We start from the raw sequence: 27,311 nt of genomic DNA, 5'->3' as shown, positions 1-27,311 counted from the left end.
GTCATCTGCTTATTGTATTACGGTAGCTTGAAGAATTACAGTATGCAGGTCTTTGATAAAAATAGAAAATAGAAGAGGTCCAAGTATAGAACCTTGGGGGTCACAGAGTGCAATGGGGAGATGGGGAGATAAGTTGTTCTCCCACAGAACTGCTTGTTGCCTATTGTTTAAGTAGGATTGAAACCATTGTATAGCCAGTGCATCTAGAGATAGGTTTTTGAGTATGTTTATGAGAAGTTGGTGGTTAACCATATTGAAGGCTTTAGAGAGATCAATAAAGAGGGCTGAGGATAGAGTGTTGTTATTGCGATTTTTGTTTATACAGTCAGAGAAGGATAAAAGGGCAGTAGTAGTGCAGGGGGATAATATGTGAGATCTCCCAAATAGATTGAATAGTTCCCTCAGAGATTGTTCTGTTAATCAGAATGGAGATGGTGTAGGCTATGGCATTTGCAGCTTTTTGCAGATATTCTGCAGGAAGGAGATCCACTGCGGTGGTGGTAGGTTTGAGTTTTAGTAACAGGGTACGGATAAAGGATGTAGGGACAGGTTTGAGATGAAATGAGGGAGGTAAGGTAGTATTAGAGGAAGTCAGAGATGAGCTGTCAGGAGTTAGTTGATTGGCAAGAGACTGAATGGTCTCAGTGAAGAATGTGTTAAAGGTACTTGCAATTTGCTTTGGATTGTCATGGTCAGTACCTCCTGGGGTGGGTGTGACAGAATGGCCTGGGTGTAAGAGTGTGTTAATCCCTACCCAGAAGTTTTGTGGTTTGTTTTGCTGGGTATGTTGGAGTTGAATGTAATAGTTTCTGTCTGACAGAATGGCTTTTTTTTGTATCATTTCTTAGCTGTCTGAACATTAAGTGATCCTCTGGGTTTTTAGTAGTAAGCCACTTGGCCCAGATTTTATTTCTGAGGAGCATTTTTTGTTTGGTCCCTTTTGAGAGCCAGGGGGCAGGTTTACTCCTAGTTCTAATGGCCCTTTTTGGAGCATGGAGGTCTAAAATACTTAAGAATTTAGTATTAAAGTAGATTACTGCTTCCTCTAAAGGTAAGTTTTTGAGGGGTGACCAGTTGCATGCTTTAAGTTCAGTTTGGAAGATACCAGGGTTAAAATTTTTGTTACTCCTTATTGTTCTATAGGTAATTGGGCAAGGGATGTGAGTCTTAAATCTAATTATGAAGGTGAGTGCATGGTTATGTTATGGGTCCCTCTCGACTGGATAGAATTTGGGCCTGGATAGGGATGTATATCTCCATCTATTAAAGACTGGAGTTGAATTCTAAGTGTAAGTTGCAGAGGTTTACATGTTAAGAACAGAGATTTCTTAGCTTTTGGCCTATAGTATCTGATGTGAGTCAGTCAGTGATATTTTGCTGGTAGGTAGACTATTGTGCTGGGTGTGTTTGAATGGCTTTGAGCGTGAACTAATGGTGTTGAGGAGGTTTGCTTTGTTGGGTAATGAAGGTTTATGTGGTGGAGTTGTTCATAAAATGTAAGTAGATAAGATATAGTAATAATAGGTATGAGGGAAGATAGAGTAGGATTTTCAGGTGTGGAGAGGTTGATATGAATGACATTATGGCAGGGTTGTATATAGCGTAAAGATAAGGATAAGTTAGGTGATTTACTAGGTGAGACTTGGATGTGTTGGTTCTGGCACTTTAAGGATGGGATGTTATGATTGGTGGTTATTGTAGGGGGTGTGGTTTTGTAAATAAATGTAGGAGCTCTGGGGGGGCGGGTGGGAATTGGGGGGGCAGGGTAGGGGAGGGGAGCGGAGTGAGCCCGCAGGGCGAACGGAGTGGGATAGAGCCAGTCAAGGAAGAGGACCCCAGGAACAATCAGTGAAGTGCTGCCTGCTGTGGTAAGGTGGAGATTTGTGTGGAGGAGAGTGAGTTATTGTGAAAATAGAGGAGTGAGCAGGTCTGGGATAACGAAGAAAAGAAATAAGCAATGTGTCTGATAAGTTATATTTCAGAACAGTGAGATAGATTTACAAGGCACATACTAGGAGAAGGATACCATCTAGTGGACAAGGATAAAAATGCAAGTAGTTTTACAAGAGTGTTGTCAGGTCTAGGAGTAAAGGAGGGTAAACAGGAGTTAGCAACAAGGACTACACGTGGGTAGTGTGATAAGGTTTAGGAGAAAAAAAGATTAGAGTAGAGTAAGATTGCTGGCTGTCCTGACTAGGGAGCAGTCTTCAGTTACATGGAATTATATAATTCAAGTATAGTATTTACTACAAAAGTTGTAACACATACTTTCTTGGTTCCTTGTGGGAAAGAGGCTTAGGGAGAGGATTGGCTCTATTCTTTAGTTCAGGTAGAGACCAATAGTCTTAGCATAAGGTTTAGTTCTTGGCCTTCAGGCAGGGCAGATTCTCATTCCCTAGTTCAGGGCAAGCAGGGTGGAGATCTGGGTAAATAAAGGGAGAGAGAAGACAAAATGGTAAGGTAAACAGAGTGTTAGTAGCTGGCCAATTAGCAGTAACACAATACAAATATTAGATTAAGTGGCAGTACCAACAAATGGTCAGAATGGTAATGATGTGGCTGTTAAGTAAACATATTTCCATATATGAGTATAGGTAAATGCATTTAGATAATTCAGCACTGTAAAAAATTAGAATATAATCAATTCAAACACATATTAGGTTCATAGAAGAATAGGAAAGGTTGTATATGGCTTGACATACAAATACATTTCTAAGTAGTCACTAATACCTAGGGACTAGTTAGGATCTCAGCATAGTTTAGCAGCAGTATGAAAGCAGAAAAAAACTTGTTTAACGCTTCTGATACAGTATAGTTACTATTCATAGACTAAGAGGCAGTGAATATATATAACACTTAACCACAGTTGTAGAAACACAGAGCATATAAATAGGCCAGCTTAATACCACACAATCCTAAGCATACTTTGTAGAAAAACAGTTGTTATAGCATAATTTGTCAAGGTAATCATCTATGCAGGCATTTACCAAGAGCGTAGCATATTATGTATTATATGTGAGCCGCCATATAAGTAGAAATATAACAAGTCCCCTGTATATAACCAGACAGCATTAAAAGTACTGGAGCAGGTTTTCTACTGTAAAAGTAACAGCTTTCTAATAGCATAATTATCTTGAATGCTAATTTATATGTTCATCAGAAAAGACAGGTTTATTTTATTTATTTAATTGTAATGTTTTCAGCCCACTGAATTCTACCTCCATCTTTGTTCCAAAATGTATACCTAACACAGAAATTTCACTCATTGTAAAATATATACCCCTTTATCTTTATCACATCACCTAAACCTTTACTTTTCTCTTTATTTGTGCAAAGTATTTCTTTTTTCCATTTTTTGTTTTTTACAATTATTATGTCATCTGCATATAACAGAACTGGCATTTTTAACCCTCTAGGTGTTATTATACCCCACCTCCTTCATTTTTATAATTTATTTCACATACTATAGCAGTCATAACTAATGCAAAGAGTATATAGCTCATTGGGCATCCCTGTCTTACACCATTCTTCATAATGCACCCCTTGGCTTAACCATCCATTTACAAGTAGTTTTACTTTATCATTACTATACAATGGCTTATATAATTTCCTAACATATTCACTGATATTACATTATTTCATTACTACCCATAAGATTTCATGTCCAATTGTATCAAATATCTTAATAAAGTCTCCTGTCATCATTTTTGCTTTTTCGTTTCTATTCATATCAGCCACAATTTCTCTATCAATAATTCTTGACAACCCTTCCCCTTCATGCTACACATACATATATGATTCACTTCATAATCTGGAAATACTGAAACATCGAATTTCAGTATCTCGAAACTCAAAAAGAAAACTCAATTGCCGCACAGCTCCCTGGAGTATCCTGTAGCAAGCGTAGTCACAAAATCACAAAAGATAACTAGTCAGGATACACCACGAGACACCTTCTTCAGCGAAAAGTCTTTATTCAAATAGATATTCCAGTAGATAAACAGGTAAGGATAAGCGCTTTCGCTTGCTGCTGGCAAGCTTCTTCAGATCAATGTTCATGTATTTTTTCAGTGGTTTATATAGCAAAGCAGTATCTGCTAATCATATCATTAAGCAATTCATTATGCAATTAAGAGGTATCCTTAATTGAATATCTCATTACTGGATCAAGCATCTAAAGATCCAAATTGCTACAGTAAAAAGCTGAATGCATCTCTTCGCTTATCTCTATATAATTAAATGAATCACTGTGTTGTATCTATATTTATAACCTTGACATATTACTGGAATTAAAATATTAAAATAAAATGAGACAAAACGAAACAAAACAAAACGAAACAAATCAAAGCAATCTGGCATGCATATAACTGAATGGCACTTCAGAGTTAGTGAATATATCAGTTAATACATTCCTATTAACTAAAAATTCTTGTACTTTTCTTGACATAAATACAAATTGAAAATGTCACTAAACTATCTCATATAAATGCTAATTGATTCATCATCGTGGGTCTTCTATGTGATCCCAAGACTATTTCATGCACTTACAAACTGAATTTTCATAGCTTAGTGGTATCTAATGTAATATAGCGTTTAGTGTACTAAAACTCACGCTGTTACTTCTGTAGCTGCTAAGAGAAGCACTATCACATAGCCTTCGTGTACAAAGTTATACCAACTCATGCTGGAATATGTATGTAAAAATGCCAAATGTATATAAATAAATAAATAAATATATATCTGTACATAAAAATTCATAAAAATTCAATAAATTCATGATTCAATGTATCTATCAATTGACAGAAGAGAGGCTAGCTGACTTCCATCTGGCCTAGAATGAATATCTCTGTAAGGAACGACTTAACTAACTAAACTCTTTGAGCCTCAATCTCATGTATATATAAAGTGCTATGTGCTGATTGACCTAGAACGCTGAGTGTCAAATTTTTAAAAGCATCCCAAATGAGTATATGTGTTGCAATGATCGTGTGCCTGAAAAAATTGCTCGTGGTGTTATTCAAGAACTCACAGCCATAACTGTTTACCCCATTAATTGTCTAGAAGTGTGGAGCGTGATGTCATTTACTTAATTTCTACTCTGAAGTTAATTTTAATGAGAATATTAATCAATTCCTGCACAAGGGAGCATCTCCTCATTGTTGTCCCATATTGATTCTACTATATAAGTGTATGGAGTTCAAATGTTCACTTACAATATAAAAGTATTCATGGACATAATGAACTCTTATCTTGATGGAATGTTTCGGTGGTGAGCTGGTTGTATATTTGTATTCCTGTGTTTTATTCAAAAGGAGCATCTCCTCACTTACTATCCCATGCTTATTCTGCTTTATAAATGCAAACCGCTCAAAAGTCCTATTGCAATATAAATATATTCAGGAGAATGATATATTCTTACCGAGTTTAAATGTTTCAGTAATGTGCTGGATATGTCTCCTGTATTCTGTGACTATCTGAAATTCATGTGTTAAATTATTAAAAAATATATTAAAATGACACAAATACTAAGAATATTCTCAGAATCTAGAACTAGTATGTATAAGATTATGCTGGCTTAATCACCAAATCAAACCCATTTCCTCAGTTTATTCTAGGAATGGTTTTATTGATACATAATTATTTATGCCCGGGGTTCTATGTGCTCCGGATCTAAAAATCCATTCCATCTCTAGCTTGGCTAATGCTCTCTCATTATCACCAAGTCTTGGGCTAATTTTGATGTGTTGTAGTACTCTAAACTTAAATTTGTACATGGAATTCAAACTAATATGCTTGGCTAATGCGTTCAGCTCATTTTGTTTGCGTATGTCATATATATGATTGTATATACGCTCTCTCAGTTTCCTCTTGGTGAGGCAGACGTAGAAAGCAGAGCATGAATCGCAATTAGCCATGTAAACTAGGTTCGTGGTCTCACAATTAGTAAAACTTCTAGGTGTGAAATGAAAATGTCCATCTGGGTGTGCATATTCCTGTATAGAATTAATATGTTGGCACATGCTGCATTGATTGCATGGAAATGTTCCTATTTTATCGAATGATCTATCTTGTATGTGAGGGATGACATTAGAATTGCAAGAAAATATTGTTTTCAGATTGTCACAAGTCCTGAAAACAAAGCTCGGTCTATCACCTACTATTCCCCTTGTATCAGCTGTAATCCCAAGAAGGTTCCAGTGTTTGGTTATAATCTTCTTGATTTCATGTATATCATTTGTATATTTTAATATAAAATTAACTGTAGTGTTCTGCCAATGGTGAGTAGAGAGATGACCATTCTCTACTTCCTTGGATCTTGTCTTAATCCTCCCTGGAATAGTGTGTCTATCATCATCAGGTATAACGCTATTCCTCATGTCTTTAACTTACTTTTGTAACCTCTGGCTATGAACAGTCTCTCCATGTTATCCGCTTCTATTTTCAGTGTATCTGTGTCCTTACATAGCCTGGTTAACCTCGAAAATTGTCCTTTCATGATACCTGTAAACATGTATCTCGGGTGCATGCTGCTATATTCCAAGAGAGTGTTCCTCCAACAGGCTTTTCTAAACAGTCTGAAGGACAATTTATCATTGATATCATAAAAAAGGGTTAGATCTAAAAAATTCACCTCTCTATAGGAGTGTTCATGTGTGAATTTAAGAAATGTGGTGGTCTTTTCTAAATATTCCATGAAACTGTTCAGTTCTGCAACTGTCCCGTCCCATGCCAAGATCGCGTCATCTACGAACCTCCTATAAATACGTATGTTTTTCATCCAGATACTATTAAAGACATGTGCCTGCTCCCAGTGATATAATACCAGATTGGCATAGGAATTTGCACATGGGGTGCCCATAGCGACACCCCATGTTTGTAGATAGTATTTATTGTGAAATGTAAACACATTGCATTCTAATACCAATTCTAATAGCTGGTTTATTAATATCTGCCTGTTCCTAGAGAAATTACTGTTGGTTACTAAGACTTCTCTCACTGCCTGTGTTCCATAATCATTAGGGATGCACGTGAATAAATCACGGACATCCAGGGTGACCAGGAGCAGTTTCCCATTCCTCTTTTCCAAAAGGTCGAAAGATTCTAAGTCTTTCAACAAATGCTGCGTGTCTCTGAGGATAGTTTGTATGTTGTTCACTATTGGCCTCAACATTTTTTCTATAAAAACAGAGATGTTATACGTGGCCCATTGTCTGCCAGATACTATTGGTCTCATGGGTATGGGTTCTGTTGCTTTGTGTATCTTAGGCAGACCTTTTAGTACTGGTATTAGAGGTTCTTTAATATATAAAAAATCAAACATCTCCCTACTCACTTGTCGACACATTAAAATATCATATAATTCTTCACTGACATTACTGATTATTCTCATAACCCCCTCAAGTTGCAATTCTTGATATGTGCTGTTATGTTGTAGGGTATTTTCTATGTTAGTCAGATATTCATCTCTATCAAGCACCACTACTCCCCCATCCTTATCAGCATTTGTGATCACTATATTACTATTCTCCTTCAAGGTGTTCATAGATTTGTACTCAGCTTTTTCAAGGTTAAAAAATCTGTTTTTAACATGTTTGTCAGCATACATCACATAAAAATCCTTCTCACAAGATTTTACAAAGCATTCAATGTCCGTTGGCAATGTTGGTGAAAAAGTGCTTCTACTCTTAAATACATTGTCTGTATTTTCCGTTGACTTGGCTTTATTGCTGAAAAGCAGTCGTAACGCTACTTTTCTTGCAAAAAGCCTCAGATCTATGAGAGTCTCAGACAGTCTGCTGTATTGTGATGGGACATAGTTCAGCCCTCTGTTTAATAACGAAAAATCAGATGCAGACAAATTAAATTTAGAAAAGTTAAAAACCAATAGAGTCAATTCCAACTCCTTTTGGTGTTTTTCTCGTACCTGCTTATTGAAGATTTCCGTTTCCTCGGTCCCCGACTTACGGATCTCCCCCTTGTCATTGGGTATGTCCTGATTGGAAAAGGAGCCTCCATATTCCTAATGGATGTCGCATGATTCTTTCTAATGGTTCCTGTTCTTACGGAATCATCTGTGGGTTTAAGGGCTAACTGATTCGGTGGTGGTGTACTTTCATCGGTATTGGCCGTGAGAGTTTCTCTGTTATCATGGGTGGATTCTGCTTCGTAGTTCATGTTCCGGTCCGTTGGCGCCAAACTTGAATCTCCTGCTCCTCCCATCTCTGGCTTCCTCTGTTGCGGATGAAATATCCGTTCACTCTGACTAGCGTTGTTCTCATTGCTTCTCTGCCACACAAATACGTTGCCCATTCTAAAATCTTGTACATCCCTGGTCAATTTCTTTTGTTTGATGCCTCTCAGTTTTTCTCCATACAGTTTGATTTGCAATGAGATGTCATTTAATTTCCGAGTGTATATCTCTGTGTTGAATCTCTCCACGATGACATGGTATGCTGCATCGATTTCTCTCTGCAGTTCATTTTCTATAGGTTCAAAGTAGTCAAGTAACAGTTGAATATACTTGTTGCTTAATTCAAGGTTTAGATCTTGCCATTTTTTAAGAAGATCTGGATATTTTTGTCCATATGTTGGCATGCACAAAACGCGCATGCCTCTCGGGACAACCTTAAAATTAGACACGCTTGTAGGTGTTTTCTCTGCCATGAAATTCTCTGATACTTATATAAATTGTTCTCAAGTTCTCTTAACACTAAATAAAAATCAGTCATATTGTTTTCAGAGACATTCGTAGTCGGCATATTAACAGTCATTTCCGGAAAGTCTAAACTCAACAATGGATTACCTTTACTAGGCAAGAAAGCTTCAATGCCTAAGGGACCCATTCTATGGGTCGGGTTGTAATCTAGTTCAATGGTGGTGTTCTCCATAGCGTGGAAGAGGCAGCAACAAACAAAAGAACTCAAAAAGAAAACTCAATTGGCGCACAGCTCCCTGAAGTATCCTGTAGCAAGCGTAGTCACAAAATCACAAAAGATAACTAGTCAGGATACACCACGAGACACCTTCTTCAGCGAAAAGTCTTTATTCAAATAGATATTCCAGTAGATAAACAGGTAAGGATAAGCGCTTTCGCTTGCTGCTGGCAAGCTTCTTCAGATCAATGTTCATGTATTTTTTCAGTGGTTTATATAGCAAAGCAGTATCTGCTAATCATATCATTAAGCAATTCATTATGCAATTAAGAGGTATCCTTAATTGAATATCTCATTACTGGATCAAGCATCTAAAGATCCAAATTGCTACAGTAAAAAGCTGAATGCATCTCTTCGCTTATCTCTATATAATTAAATGAATCACTGTGTTGTATCTATATTTATAACCTTGACATATTACTGGAATTAAAATATTAAAATAAAATGAGACAAAACGAAACAAAACAAAACGAAACAAATCAAAGCAATCTGGCATGCATATAACTGAATGGCACTTCAGAGTTAGTGAATATATCAGTTAATACATTCCTATTAACTAAAAATTCTTGTACTTTTCTTGACAAATACAAATTGAAAATGTCACTAAACTATCTCATATAAATGCTAATTGATTCATCATACTTTGTAGAAAAACAGTTGTTATAGCATAATTTGTCAAGGTAATCATCTATACAGGCATTTACCAAGAGCGTAGCATATTGTGTATTATATGTGAGCCGCCATATAAGTAGAAATATAACAAGTCCCCTGTATATAACCAGACAGCATTAAAAGTACTGGAGCAGGTTTTCTACTGTAAAAGTAACAGCTTTCTAATAGCATAATTATCTTGAATGCTAATTTATATGTTCATCAGAAAAGACAGGTTTATTTTATTTATTTAATTGTAATGTTTTCAGCCCACTGAATTCTACCTCCATCTTTGTTCCAAAATGTATACCTAACACAGAAATTTCACTCATTGTAAAATATATACCCCTTTATCTTTATCACATCACCTAAACCTTTACTTTTCTCTTTATTTGTGCAAAGTATTTCTTTTTTCCAATTTTTGTTTTTTTACAATTATTATGTCATCTGCATATAACAGAACTGGCATTTTTAACCCTCTAGGTGTTATTATACCCCACCTCCTTCATTTTTATAATTTATTTCACATACTATAGCAGTCATAACTAATGCAAAGAGTATATAGCTCATTGGGCATCCCTGTCTTACACCATTCTTCATAATGCACCCCTTGGCTTAACCATCCATTTACAAGTAGTTTTACTTTATCATTACTATACAATGGCTTATATAATTTCCTAACATATTCACTGATATTACATTATTTCATTACTACCCATAAGATTTCATGTCCAATTGTATCAAATATCTTAATAAAGTCTCCTGTCATCATTTTTGCTTTTTCGTTTCTATTCATATCAGCCACAATTTCTCTATCAATAATTCTTGACAACCCTTCCCCTTCATGCTACACATACATATATGATTCACTTCATAATCTGGAAATACTGAAACATCGAATTTCAGTATCTCGAAACTATGAAACCGAATCAACGAAACACCAAAACTACAAAACCTGAGCCCAAAACCACGAAATTCAAAACCCCAAACAAACCGCATACACTGCACCATACATACACCACAACACCCACATCACAACATAAACAAAAACTACACACATACACACATAAGCAGGAGGGCAAGTCCCCTGAACCCCCCATGTGTGGGGCTGTGCCCCCACACCCCACCTACTTATATATACTAACTCTGAGATTGCACAAACAGGAAACAAATGCAAACTCATACATACACATTCTCCAGTCCCTCGCACACACATCAAACATATCAGCACACTCAAACACACTAACTCCCACTCAAATCCTTTAAAAAACACTCACTTACCTGACAAAACACCTAGATCCACACATGGCACCACACACCATAAACACACAATCCCAGACATCACATAGCATAAGGCCATAACCACAAATTTGAGAAATTTGAATTTGCGATTATGATCTTTCACTATTTTAAACATTCAGGTTTATAGTCTCGAGATACTGAAATTCATTTCAGCATTTCGAGATTATAAACGGCTCCTATATATATATATATATATATATATATATATATATATATATATATATATATATATGTATATATATTTATAATATTTTGCATTTTAGTTTCAAATCCCTTTTGTATTATTTGCATAACAATCTTATAATCATTATTATTCAATACTATTTTTAATTGTCTTATATCTTTCTTCTTCCATATGAATTTAAATATTCCACTACATAATTATTTTTTTGCATAAAATCTTAATTTAACCATTCATTCAAAATCTTTAATTTTTTTTTTTTTGCCAATCCCTTAAATGCTTATCTTATTCCAGCTGGTCCTGCAGCTGATTCTACATTTAATTGTCCTAATACTTTATCTAGCTCATATAAAAAATATTTTTCTCCAGTTCCTGATCTTATTAAACAGCAATGGTCAGCAGCAGGCAAAACAGCAGCATGAGTTGCTTTTAATGCAGCAGCAAGAGATAAGATTTTTTTTTTTACATCAGTACTGGCAAGCAACTGGATATTTCTGTACTTGGGCTAAACCTGAAAGTGTTGTTTTAATTTTCTGTATCACTGTCCCTGAAATGTCAAAGGCAGCATTAGTGCAATCAAAAATTAAACATTCGGGGAGGGCGTGGCCAAGATGTCAGAGTGAGAACAGCACTTTCCTGATGATCTGCCTGTAAATGTTTGTTTCTGACAAGATTTTCTTACTTTTACTCAAAAAAACTTGAAGATTATTTTTCAAAAGTCTTCTTTTTAATGAAAAAAATCTAAACTTCTAGTGATTTTTTCCTCACAACATACTTGTCAAAACGTCTACAGCTGTATACAGATTGCTGCAGTTATGAGTCATTCAAAATCCTCAGTTCAAGACAGCTCCATGAAAAAAGAACTTCAAACTATAATTACCAGTATACAAAACCTTTCGACAAAAATCGATAACTTGAAAAGTATTATGGAAAATATGAAGAAAGTAAGAAACATGGGAAGACTTGAAAGAAATAACAAAACACTCAGAGCAAATATCAAGCATAGAAGAATCAGTAAATGAAATAGATGGAAGACAAATGGAAAGTGACAAATCAACTTCCTTTTAAAATAAAACAACTCATTAGCAGAAAAAATAGAAAACTATAAATCAAGATCAAGAAGAAAGTGTCAGAATCTATGGAGTCCCTGAGAAGATGGAAGGAGAAAAATATGATCCTCTTCTTAAATGAATGGTTGCCCAAGATACTAAACCTACCTGAAGCCCTATCCATCGGAATCAAGAGGGCTCACAGATCACTATCAAATTTCTCTACTTCAAAAAAATCCAACCTCAGTGAATTCTATTATTGTTAAATTCCTATCTACACAAGATAATGACCTAGTACTAAAAACTGCATGGTCGGGAAATCCAATTCAAGTCAATGGAAGAAATATTCGATTTGACAATGACTACACATCTACAACAATAATAAAAAGAAAAGCATGTATTCCTCTCATCAAGGACTTAACAAAAGATGATATAAAAGCCCAGATACTTTTCCCAGCCAGAATAAGAATTACTCTTCCAGATGGACAGAAAACATTCAACAACCTTGAAGAAGCAGACTTTGTTAAAAGAAACAACTTATTAGACAAAGTAGAAGAAATGGACTTTTCTTTATCAAGCCTGAAAAGACAAGCTATCAACGGCAAAGCATCAATAAATGACAAGTCCAGCAAAAAGCTTAAAGGAAAATAAGTCACATAATCTTCACTTTTATTATTTCTAAGTGGATAAAATCCCTTTAAAATATAAGAAACAAACAAACCATAAGGTAAAATCTTAAAATGTACTTATACTAACATATATATTCATTTTGTACGGTCACTTTTCTTCACTCATAATTCACTGCCTCCTTTCTTCTCTCTCTCTCTCTCTCTCCTTTTTTTCTGTCTCTCTTAATATCTATAGAAATGACTGTTACTTGTGAAATAGAAGTGATACTCTCTCTAGTATGGAATTAGAATGGATGAATGAAGCAATCATGGCTGTTAGCTGTTTGTAGGGTGAGAGATGGGGGAACAATTCCATACTGACTGACAGATAACCTTTAGTTAACAACATCAGTATGCAAATGACTACAAACAAATAATAATCTATAATATGGATTATTTTCAAGAAATAGCTTTATATACTTAGAAGGTGTATTACTCATATGAAAAATGCATACTATATGTGAAAAATAGACGTTGGTGGATTTGATTTGATTATCTTTAAATTGAATGTGTATTCTTTTTTTATTATTATTTACATTGAATCCCAGCTTTCTGATTCATGAGTATATTAAACGAAATGCTAGACCAGTTAATTCCAAATCCACTAACCTTGAGATGTTTGTTGGTGCCAGAATTAACTAAATCTTCAATAGAATAAATGTTCGAGCTTCTATGCAGTTTTTCAGTCCCTTACAGCCATTACATGAATGCAGTAACATAAATGTGTGAGCTAGATTACCTCTGAACTTGTGTCGCACATTAATGAACATCCACAACGGAAAAAAATAGCAAAATAATGTACATTGCAACATTCTATGAAGATTACAATACTTTTAAAGTATACCAAACTGTGAGTTTCTTAAAAAATACAAAACAAAGCTGTAATGTATACAATCGATGCTTAATTTCAATAATTTGTTTATATGGCTTAATTTTATGGTGAAGAAGTAGCACAACCTATTTTCTATTACTTACTTTTATTTATTTTTTCTTTAAGAATTATTCTGCTATAACGATTGGTTAATTGGTTTTAATTGGGGGGTATTGGCAGATATTTAAGAGTGTGTTTTTTTATAGACCATTGTTCTGATGAAGTCAACTGACGAAAGCGCTTAACCTTTTGTTGTTTTTTGTATTGTGACAATAAACTGTGTCTTTGTGGTTGGAGGATATTGGCTACGAGGTGAATTTGTTTGGACATTTTGGTTGAGTTTCACCTGTTCTGGCACCGATTCCTGGTCAGTGTTTTTCACGGTGTGTTGTAGCCTCCTCGACCTAACTATGGATACCAACGAATTATCCCCTGTTTTTGAGGATGAATTCGATTCAGTTCCTTTTCCCTGTGGGCAGAGGGGTGAGGATAACAGCGATAGCCTGTTGCAGCTAATTCTGAATTTAACTAATAAAGTGTCCGAATTACAAGAAGCGGTTGTCCGCTTACAAAATACACCAAATCCACCACTTCTGGTTTCCGGCAGTGAGAACCCACTCACACAAAGGGAAGTAAGAGAGGTTTCTCAGGGCACCTCCAATAGATGCAATTTTAGTCAGCAAAACTTGGAATCTATTGATGAAACACAACAAACGAATAACGCAAACTCTAGTAGAGGCGGAAACTGTGTTTTCAATCAAAATTGCGATCGCCTGAGCGACTGGAAGAAAGCGGACTATGGCTTTTTTAGAAATGGGACTGTTGATATTACGGACACACTGGACTCTAGGTTAGTATCCCTTGAGTCTAAGCTATATAAAGTTTGGGCTTTACAGTGTGACAATGCATACCTTAAGGAATGCGTGGAAAAGAAAAGGGTGCCAAAAGGTTTACGTGTTTTTAAATTTCCGAATGGCCTCAAGATGGGGCAACCGGAGGTTTGTGAACTGTTGGAAATGTTCGACAGGCACGGTTTGGAATTGTTGGATTTCATTATAAGGATTAATAACAAGAGAATTGATGAACTTTTAAAAGAAATTGATGAATTTAATAATTATATTTTGAATGATGTAAATTTTAACAAAATTAATTTTAGATACAATAATATATTTGACAAAGTTGAACATGATGTTGGCATTAATATAGATAGAAAAAAGAAAAAACTGCTCAGGGATGATTATGAATATAAATACAATATTGCATATCCTTTGCCTAAGGCATATTGTGACGGTGAGAACACTACTGGTTATACTCAGGTTAATGAGGGAGTAGCAAGAGGTCCAATGCATACGGATAGGCAGAGAATTGGTAACAACCATTATGATTCAGAATTTCCCCCTCTTAGAAGGTCTGCTAGATTATGACACAAAAATAGTTTTAGGGATGAACAAGTTTTTTTAGGAGTACAAGGAGGAGGGGGGAGGAAAAACAGCTACAGGGGACATCCGAGTTGGAAGAAGAACAGTTACCCCCAGTCATAGACAGTGGTCCAGGATCAGAGTTTGTAGATTCGGGGATTATTAGGTCTGAATTGGATGGGTTGCTTTTTACATACAAGAGTTTTAGAATATTCAATTATGCAGGCATTAATATTAATGAAGATTTGTTCCATTTATTTATGAAAGTTATAACATTTGTACCTTCCAATAAGGTTAGAATTAGTGACACTCTGAGTTAAAGCTCTTTGTAAGAAAATTAAATTTGAGCCTTTTATATAAAGACTCTATTAGAGAAACTTACATGGGTGGAACATCTTCATGCTTGAAGAAGAAGAGCTGTTTTCATCCCCCGTTGCATCCACTGTTGAACACCTTTGAAAAAATATGTTGCCAGGAAATATACCAGATATTGAAGGAACATAAACCAAAATTTTTTAACTTAACTAGGACTGAGAAATTATTATTAGAACAACTGAGAAGTGATAACAATTTAAGGTTTATGAAACCTGACAAGGGGGGAGGCATGACTGCCGTTAATAAGGTTGATTACAATAACAAGATTTCTTGCATGTTGCAAGATGAAACTAAATATGAATGTGTGTCAAAGAATGAAATCAATATACCTTATAGGAAGATCAGGTTATTATTAGAGGATTCATTATTTCAAGGGGTGATTAATGAAGAAATGTATAATTTTTTGCATATTGAACAACCTATTATACCAACTGCCTTTGGGATTCCTAAGACTCACAAAAATGTAAGTGATCCACCATATAGGTTAATAACTGCTGGTAATAATAGTGTTACATACCCTTTGGGGGTGTTTGTGGACCGTGTGGTTAGGAAAAGTTTGGTGCCCATTGAGCACATATTGATCGACTCCTGGGATTTTCTAAAAAGAATTAGGAATGAATATTATGGTAATGAAGTGTGTTTTTCCACTATAGATGTTGTTGATTTATTTACTTCAATTCCACACGAGAAGGGTTTAGAGTTCTTCCATGAGGCATTGGTTGAAAAGACTAATTTAGGTAATACCATGATTAATTTTATCATGGTCTTGATGGAAGTCATTCTAAAAAATAACTTTTTCATGTTTGAAGGGGAATTTTTTCGTCAAGTTGCTGGTGTAGCCATAGGTAGCAGTTGTGCCCCCCTTTTTGCAAATTTAGTTATGTATAAATGAGAGACTAACTTTATTTTTCGGAGCTCATTTACAGATAAGTGGTTGGTTTATCTTAGGTTTTTAGATGATTTATTTATTTTATGGAAGGTAGATGGTTCCCACGGAATTTTTTTGGAGTTTTTAAATGACAGATGCGAGTATTTTAAATTTACAAGTTCCTTTGGGTCCTCCAAAATCAACTATTTAGATGTATTTTTGTACAAAGATCTTGGTAAAGGCTGTTTTCAGTCTTGTATTTATAGGAAACTGATGTTTTCAAATTATCACCTTGCCTTTTCTAGTTGTCATCCCTACTATGTTAAAAGGAACATAGTTAAGGGACAAATGGTCCGTGTTGTGAGAATATGCTCTGATATTGATTTTGTGATCTCTGAAACAGACAAGTTGGTTGATATGTTTAGAGCTAGGGGTTATCCTTTGAAGTTTGTGAATGACATTAAGGCACAAGTGGCTAAAAAATGGGGTTTGAGATTTAAACCACTACTTGGTACCACTGAGACTACCCCTGTACAAGATAGTAACACTGGTTTGGACTATACCAAATCTATGGTGTTAATTGAGGGTGAAACATCTGTCCAAGTTAGAAACATTATTTTGAATAATTGGAGTATGTTTAAGTGTAATCAGGATATATGGTCCACTGTTGGTAACCAACCTTCTTTTACTTATAAGGTTAACAGGAATTTAAAAAGTTTATTTGAAAATTATGGGCAGGCAAGGAAAACTAACAACAGGGGGACCACTAAATGTGGTGCCTGCGATTATTGTAAATATATTATTAGTACCCCTTCTGTGCTGTTGGGACCTTACAATATTGAAGTGAGTTTTAGAACAGGGACTTGTAACACTCCAGGAGTTGTTTATTTAGCAGTATGCCAACCGTGTAAACAATATTATGTAGGAAAGACGGAAAGAAAGTTATGTAGGAGGATTTATGAGCACCTATATAGCATTTCTAAAAATGATGAAAAAAACGCACTAGCTAAACACATTAAAGCTTATCCTGATCACTTTTTTTCAGTTTGGTATTCTTGAAGTGGTAGGTAAAGATATAAGAGGTGGGGGTTGGAATAACCAACTTTTAAGGGCAGAAGCTAGATGGCAATTAAAATTGAATGCCACTGTCCCATCTGGTCTAAATGACCACGTATGCATTAAATCTGAGCTTAAATTTAGAGCTTATAAACTGTGAAAGGCAATATGTCCCTTGTTTTAGGTTCCTGTATATCTTATTATATTTTTACAGTTTGACATCATATTTATTGTAACATTATTATAAAAAGTTTTTATATATTTTTTTACATGTAAGGTTTACAACCTATTTTCTATTACTTACTTTTATTTATTTTTTCTTTAAGAATTATTCTGCTATAATGATTGGTTAATTGGTTTTAATTGGGGGTGTTGGCAGATATTTAAGAGTGTGTTTTTTTATAGACCATTGTTCTGATGAAGTCAACTGATGAAAGTGCTTAACCTTTTGTTGTTTTTTTGTATTGTGACAATAAACTGTGTCTTTGTGGTTGGAGGATATTGGCTACGACGTGAATGTGTTTAGACATCTAAACAAAAGGAAAGAATGGGACAATGAATTAATAAAAATACAATCAAAAATTGACGCACTAAAAAAGAATTTAAATGCCAAAGACAAACATAAATCCTGAACTAAAACAAATAAATACAAAGTATATAGAAATATTCAATCACAATATAGCAATAAATTTAGAAAGACTTAAATTACAATCTTACTCAGTTAATCCTAAAAACATACATAGGTTAGCAGTTAAATCAAAAAATTTAACAAATGACAACTGCATAAAAGAAATTATAGATAATTCCAGAAATAAACCTAAACATGTGACTGATTTAAAAGAAATTTTAGAAATTTTAGAACACATTACGAAACAGTGAATATTACTAACTTGGATTCTAGTAACAATGTTCAAAAAGATAAATTCTTTAAAGAAAATATCAATAAAAAGGTAACAAATGAGCAAAATACCAAATTACATAAACCAATATCATTAAAAGAACTAAAGGAAAGTATGCAATACCTTAAAAATAATAAAGCTCCAGGAATAGATGGAATTATAGGAGAAATCTATAAACTACTTCCAGATGATGCCTTAAAGATACTGGTAGCAGCTTTTGAAGAATTCAGAAAGAATGGAAAACACTTTCCTTCATGGAAATATGCCATTATCTCACCCATCTTAAACCATGGCAAAGATTCCAAATTAGTAACATCTTATTGTCCTATCTCACTACTGAATGTAGATTACAAAAGGTTTACTTCAATTCTTGCAAAAAGACTAAATCAATTCATGCCACAACTATTAGAAGATGACCAAACAGGATTCATATTAAACAGGAAAGTTCAAGATAATGTCATCAGACTCTTATCTTTAATAGATCTTGCAAATAAGAGAAAGAAAGAATTGTCAATTACTAGTCTAGATTTGGACAAAGCTTTTGATTCTGTAATTTGGTCATATTTGTTTAAAGTTTTAGAAACATTCAATTTCTCCCCTGATTTTATAAAATTATTAAATAATTTATATGAGAACTCAATATCTTACATTAAAATTGGAGCTTTTTTATCAGGACAAATTAAAATACTAAAGGGAACTAAACAAGGTTGCCCATTGTTGCCTTTATTATATGCCTTATCAGTGGAACAATTAGCAAATTACATAAGAACTAACACAAATACAGTGAGTTTTTCGATTAATTCAAACTATAGCTCTAAAATACAATTCCTTGCTGATGACATTTTGTTAACCACTGGAGATATAGATGCGTCAATAAATTATATTATTAGCTCCCTAAAAATGTTGAAGAAATTTCAGGTTTAAAACTCAACAGTAATAAAACTGAAACTATATTGTTAAATAAAAAAATAAGTATGGTTCTAGAAAAATATAATAATTTTGACTGGAAAAATTATACTATTAAATATCTAGGGATATATATATATATATATATATATATATATATATATATATATATATATATATATATATATAAAACAAATTGGAAAGACATTATACAAACAAAATTATAAAAATCTAATAACAGGGATCAAAAAATATTTAAATGAATGGAATGAAATGTTCTTCACTATAGAAGAGTGATTGTCTCTAATAAACATGATCTTACCAAAAATCCTATTCTTATTTCAAACCATAATTGCATGTCCCCCCAAAAAAATTAATAAGACAACTTAACTCTCTACTAACTAAATTCTTATGGTTTCCGCAAAAAAAAACAAGAATAGGGTATGATTGGCACTCTACAGATTGGGAAAAGGGTGGAATTGCATTCCCAAACTTAGAACTTTATGCTGAATCAACTATACTTAATGAAATGAGTCAGTGGGTAACTTATAAATACACATCTAATTGGAAGAACTTGCATAAAGCTATTTTGTTTACTAATATTGATGAATCAGTAAATAATGACTTTCTTACAAAAAACAATAAGATGTTTCTAGTTATAAAAAATAGTTTATAAAGAAAACAAAAATGAAAGATTTGCTCCTTACATTAACTATATACTAAATAACTTTAAAAAGATAAAGAACGGAAATCACATGACTAGAATGTTTTTATTCCTAATGTTCCCAATAGCACATACAAGAAACTGTCTAGACTCATTCAATATGAAGAAAATACTAGATATGAAAGAAAATGGTCTAGTATTTTGGCACCAATTCCTCAGCACTAACAATATATATGAAGCAAACAGCCTTATAGCCAGATATAATAAAATCAAAATAATTGGTTAAACATTCAGATCTTTAGGGAATATTTAGTATATGAATTTAAGACAAATCAAGTGACTAACATCTCTACACAACCAAAGATAATATCTCTCTTTTGTGAAATAAACACAATAAATAACAATGAGGGATTTTCAGTATCTCAGATATACAAAATACTAAGATCAGATTTACAAATATCTGAACACTCTTTATGGAACTATATAGAAAAAATAAATAAATCTACTTTCCTCTGAAAATGAAAGAACGTTAATGCTTAAATCAGTTAATAACACAACATCATCTCCTATGTGGAAGATTTTTACCTGGAAATGTATTCATAGGATTTACATTACCCCTCATAAAATAGCATTGATATCGGGAAAGACTAAAATAACACAAACAATTATCTTGGATGAAACTTAAAAAATTATTGGATAAAATGTAATTAAACTAATGGAAGTATATTCATGTTATGGGCACTGTATATAGTTGTTTTTATGTTAAATTGTTTAAATGATGTAGAAATCTTTTGTATTTTGTGAAAATCAATAAAAATAATGTTTCCAAAAAAAAAATTAAACAATCCTCCTAACTGCATTTGTAAGACAAATCTGTACTGCAGAAATTGATGACTGCAACCCTGTTGTTTTGCTACATAACACACTTCTCAGCTGTCGCTGATTTTGCCTCATATTTTTGTTTTGTCCCTCATATGTTGATTGATTTTCTAATAAGTCACTGATCAGTAATGCTAGGCATTAGTGTTTCATGCTTTATGTGTTCTGGAAATGCATGTTGATGCAAAATTAGTTATATTAACTTTAAAGTGAATTCGAGCAATATTTAAATTTTTAGATGTTGGGACTTTGTCCTTCGATCATTTTTGGCTTTGTTCTGAATTCTTTTACAAAGACATTGAGAGCTATATGCACATATATCCCAGTGTATGTTGTATTATACAGGGCTTTTTGTTAAACAACAGCAAGTCAGAACATTAACATGCTTTTAGAGCAAATCTTTATTCAATGGGTAAATAATAAACAATTACTGCTTAACTCCTGCAAAGCAGCAATAATAATAAAGGGTAGTTTTGCTGGCTTGTCCTCTGTTGTTGCGAGGGGTTTCTCTCTGTGATAAAGAGCACTGGTGGGAAGGAGTGGAGGCACTGGCCATGAAAAATAAATAATGAAGGAGGAAGCAGAGGCGTACCTAGTTGTTCTGGGGCACAGTGCCATCTCCCAATCTGCCCCCCCCCCCACTGCCCCAGACTTGAGGAACTGAGGAGAGAAAAAAAAAACAATTCTTTCATTTAAACTCTAGTGACTGCTTACCACATACAGCACTCCATTTCATAGAAAAGCTTGTCTTTCTTTTTATACTGTAACAAACTGCTTGCTACAAATTATGACACACATGGAGCCACAAGTGCTAAGATATGCAGTTCTTAAAAAGGTATACATAGTCTCTTCTTTTAAACTATAACAAACCACTTGCTACATTTGTAGCAAGCAGTTATAGTCTGGACCACATGACGAGACCTATGTATTTCAGTTCTTAACAACTGCTCTTCTTTCTTTTTAAACTGTTGCAAACTACTTGCTACATTTCTCACAAACAGTTGCTACGGTTTATGCCACACATGTAGCTACACTGGGAGCACTAAGCACCTCAGTTCTAAAAAAAGATTAATTCCATAAAACTGTAGCAAACTGTTTGCTGCAGTGCATGTCAAACATGAAGTGCTAAGTGCTTCCGTTCTCACTTCAAATGTATTACCAAGATATTAATGCCTGTATTCTCTGTGCGGAAGAATCCCTTTGTCCCACATTAGCTATGCTACTGTGAGAAAGAAAGAAAGAAAGAATTAAAGAAAAGAAAAGAAAGAACGCAGATGAGGACATAAGCATACATGAAAGACTGTTGATAGGAATCCAGGAATAAATAAGACAGAGTAAAGAAGACAAAGAAGAAAGGAGGAGGTCTAAGTGAGACTGTTTGGTAGGATAATATTAGATGACCTGCAATGGTGCTGCCCTCTGTGCAAACTGGCAGCTGTTTGAGCAGTTATAAACAGTGGAATATTATGGACAGCATTTCCTATATAGGATGTTATACTGGAGAGGTTTGCTTATATACAGGGCACAGGAAACCACATTTATGCATCTTTTATACCAGCAGGATGAAAGACTTTTACACAGTTAATCCATCAGACCAATCAGATGAACAAACAGTAACCCTTCCACCAGCAGTTCTCAACATGGATAGGTTGAGTCAGCCCTCTGCTCCTACCAGAATGCAGAATTAATCGTTCTTGATGTAAAACAAACTGGATCTGAGATCAAGTGCAGAAACAAGGGGTAAGTGGCTAGGCTTAAAATGGCCCACAAGGGCAGTTAGCCTACCACTAATCTATGATCCTATGATATATGAAAGGTAACATTAAAGTTAGTGAGGAAAATCACCACAGTAATGCAAACTGAGCAGTGGTGCTGGAAAGATTATCGGTGGATGGTGGGAAGACTCACACTGTGAACAATTAGGAAAAGTATAAACCCAGACAAAATGATAGGGAGAAAGGCAGAGTGAAAGAGGAGAAAGAAGAATCAAAGATGATGATGATAAAGAAATCAAAGAATGCGTCAGGGAGTATTATAGAGTATTATAGAGACATTTATACAGAAAAATAAGGAGAACGCGAGAGAGACAGGATGGGGAAAATTTGGGAAGGGAACAGAACTGGAACAGATACAGAAGTAGACATTAAATGCGGGCTTTACCAAAGGGGAAGTTAAAGATTCTATTCATAAAATGAAGGAAAGAAAAGCAGCAGGCACAGACATCTGGATTTGGTGTGGTGGGAGGATGGAATGGATATGGTAGTTGCTTAATGAAGAGTATAACAGGGTACTAGAATCAGAATTAGTGTAAAATAGCATGACGTAGGCATAAGTAACAGTAATACCAAAAGGTAAAAGTGTTGGGATAAAAGTAGATTATCAACCCATTTTATTGATCAACACAGATATAAATATGTGAGCTAAAGAATTAGCAAGAAGGATAGTTTGGATCCTATCACTGGTAGTATAAGAAGAGCAGAATGGATTCATAACAAATAGGAAGATGGAACAAAACTGATGTAGAACTAGAGTTCAAGTACAGGGAAGAAAAGAGAGGAGCAGGAAAGGGGGGTTGTATCACCCTAAATACTTCATCCATAAGTCATCACGGTCTGCTTACTAGTTTCCCCTCAAGTGTTTGGCAGTGTATAGATACAGTCTGCAGTATAGATGCAGACACCTTGAGCTGACATTTTTCCTGTAAAAGTACCCTTCAAATTTCACCAGTGCCAAGTTGCACTCAGGGCAACTAGTTTGCAGTGACAAGGACTGCACCCAGAGTTGTAAATCAGATACTCCTAACATTACTTTATATTCTCATTGCAACAGTCTAATCAATTAAAAATGTCCTGTTGACATGGATATGAACTTTCCCACTATCACTTTTACCAGCTTGGTGGATATGGGTATCCTGACACAATGTAGAAATTGCTTCATGTCTACTGACAACCAGTTAATTCTCAAACAAACTGAAAAGGTATGTGAGAGATGTATTTCCACAATGTCAATGAAGGCAAAGTGCTCACATAAAAGCACTGCTAATGTCAATCAGATTGTCAGTAGTACACACGCTGCACCCATCACAAACAATTCAAAGCAGACACATAGACTCTCTGCAGCCCTGAATCACTCTTTCAAATCAACAGCCACATCATCACCTACAGCCACATCTCATGGATACTCTGTTTTGAAGGCCCATAAGGCAAGCCACCACACTATTCAATAGTCATCGGAGACTACATTGTGAGATACACTGATGTCACTCTCACCAGGCTGAGTAAAGAGAAAGTCATGGTCAGTTGCTTATCTGGAGCAAAGATCTGCCACCATACTCATGCACACGGATTATTGGACCACAAGTACCAGTATGACTCAGTCATAGTCCATGTAGGTGGAAATGACCTGAGACATACCTCCCTAGACTATATGAAGAGAGACATCAGGGAATATGAGTCCCAGGTACAAGCTTAGCATTAAGCAGAATGTTACCTGCTCCAAGGAAAATGCCAGAATACTAACAGAAAATGGTGGAGTCTAATAATTGACTTAGATTCTGGTGTCATTCTAAGGGAATGCAATATTTGTCAGCATGTAAGGAGATGGTCAACAGACCATACTGCTTTACCAAGGATGGTCTGTACCTCTCCACTCTAGACTTTTAAATATTAGCTAAAACATTGTCCTCCCTCATAGGGTGTTTTTTTTCGGCAATGCCAAACTGAAAGTACTTCCAACATAGAAAATCAAAACCAAGAACATCTGAAGGTGTTATCACTCAAAGCTAGAAGTCTAAACAAAAAACTCCACTCTCTCCAAGCTCCCTTTAACCCAGAGTATGCTGATGTTTGAGCATTCACTGAGACATGGTTTAAAGCCATGGAGTGGACACTGGCAGTACAAGCTACAATGCCTTCCACACATTTAGACCAGCTACTATACAGACTGGGACTAAAGGTGGAGGTGTCTCAATTTACATAAAAAATAAATATACCTCATGTCTCAATTTACATAAAAAATAAATATACCTCAAGGCTGGTGAAAAATCAAGATGTACTTGAGCTTCTCAATGTTCAAAACACCACAGTAAAAATCCCATACCACTTCCTTACAAGCTTTAGGTCCCCCTCTATGACCCAGGAAACCCATACCATGTATTTATGCTTATTGGAAACACTCACAATCCCAACAGATACCATATTCATGGGTGACTTTAATTACTCCACTATTAACTGTAAATCATATACAACACCAAACTTACAGGCACAGAGTTTCTTGAAGTTTGTGAACTCAGGCTCCCTGGACCAGATTGTCAATATACTGACCAGGGGTGCAAACATACTGGATCTTGTCCTTACTAATATGGGAGAACAATGCACATACCCCCAGTGTATTGTCCTCTCTAGTAAGGTCAGACCACAAACAATCTCCTTTGAAGTAAAAATAGGTTCTAAAGATCATTTGCCAAGGTTATAGATGACAGTCAGGGGATAAGCCTTCTTCCCAGGGGTTATTCCTCATCCTGCAGACCAGACTCCTATTTCTACCTGTCCTTCATTGCATGATGTTACAGGGAGTGACAGAACCAATTTTTCCTTTCCAGGGTGAGAGAGATTTTGTTCAAGGACATTTTTAGTGCCAAAGAAAGAACATGCTTGGAGACCAATTCTGTATCTTTCTTCCTAAACTTGTTTGTGATAGTGCCCACTTCTAAATTATGTCCCTTTACAATCTAATACCTCTTCTTCCTGATTCAAGGTCCCTGATAAGACTTATGTTGAAAGGATGCTTAGCATTACATTACTTTTAATCCAGACTTCAGGTGCTTCTTAAGGTTTCTGTGTCTGGATCACTCCATCAGTTCTCTGATTTATTCTTTTGACTATCCACTCACCGAGAGTGTCTACAGAGTGGCTAGTTCTGGTTGTAGCTTGTTGCAGGCTACAGGGTATCCATTTTCTTGTTCCCATATTTAGATGACTTGCTTATCTTTGTAGAGTCTTTTTCAAAGTGTCAGTAATCTCTCACTTGAGCTGGATTCCAAGAGATCATTCAAAAGTCCTTAACTCCTTCACACAGGATTGTGGTCCTGAGAAGTTAGCTGGACAGCTCAGTTTAAAGAACTTTTCTGACAAAGGAAAAATAGATCTATGTCTAGATCTATTTCTAAGATTTTCCATTCAGACTTCAATCACTGCTAGGGAATACCTCAGTATTTTGGGTCTCATGGCAAATATATTTGAGTCTCCTTGTATCCCTCACTGTTCTAAAGCAGTCAGTCATCTCAGGCACTTCAGTCTTTACATGAGGTGCAGTTTCTGATGAGATAAAACTGCATGGTGTATGAGACACCTAGGAAACGATGCAAGTAAATATTCATTTTTGGTCCCTATGGCCTCTTCAAGTTGTTTCAGACAATACCACATTTATACAGTTCAAATGCACAAGCACCAAAAGTACAAGCACCAAAAAGCAGGACAATGGATGCCAAAACAGATAGTTTCCTTTATTTCCACAACGAAACGAAGATGCAAAAGTGAGGTTGAGCGCTTTCATCTAGAATACTAGACTTCCTCAGAACATTGATATTAACAGTTCTCCCCATTATATACCTAAAAAGCCCGCCATTTACATCAATTATCCAATATTGCTTTCTATGTCCCTAGTTGTTAATATTGGTGGTGATAGATCATTGCAGTAGAGCAAATATGGAAGGGGTGGAATACTCCCACTATTTCCATTATTTTTGAATCTTGGAATCTCATATTGACTTATTACTGTCATTGTAATGGGCAGGTTGAAGTGAATAATTTAAATAATTAATAATCCAAACAATACAATACATGCACTACTATTTATATAAAATATCAGAGAACGCATGTATAAGAATGGACAACATTGCATATGAGATATTTTATTTCATCTAAGTGTTTTATTCAAGTGTTTCATGTGGAATTTTTAACACGCATTGTATATAGATAAGAATCATTATGTCAGTAGTAATCACAGTCCATGAGTTATTTTATTTTAATTTTAATTGTTATTACATGAAAATGAATATATATTTTTAATAATATATGCTTAGTGCATAAGTTATGTGTTACGTTTGTGTAAGATGCAGATTGTAATATTATGTAATATAACATATTACTATACTTTTAAACAATGACAAAATGAAGTTCACAAGCAATATTGGATAATTGATGTAAATGGCGGGCTTTTTAGGTATATAATGGGGAGAACTGTTAATATCAATGTTCTGAGGAAGTCTAGTATTCTAGATGAAAGCGCTCAACCTCACTTTTGCATCTTCGTTTCGTTGTGGAAATAAAGGAAACTATCTGTTTTGGCATCCAGTGTCCTGCTTTTTGGTGCTTGTACTTTTGGTGCTTGTGCATTTGAACTGTTTAGTCGTAACAGGACACTCATTTTTCATTGTAGTTGCAATACCACATTTATGTGGCCTAGCTAGAAGAGGGGAGAACCAGGATGTACTCCCTTTGCAGACTAGCCATGTTAGTTTGGCATATAGTTTCATAGCACTATCTCACTCTATAGGCATCCTTCATTCCAACAGAGCAATAATGTGAGACA

This window comes from Protopterus annectens, chromosome 9.part0 (genome assembly GCF_019279795.1).
Source record: "Protopterus annectens isolate FY-2018-M chromosome 9.part0, PAN1.0, whole genome shotgun sequence".
In the NCBI taxonomy this organism is placed as follows: domain Eukaryota; kingdom Metazoa; phylum Chordata; order Ceratodontiformes; family Protopteridae; genus Protopterus; species Protopterus annectens.
Note: the sequence above shows the minus strand (reverse complement) of the source record.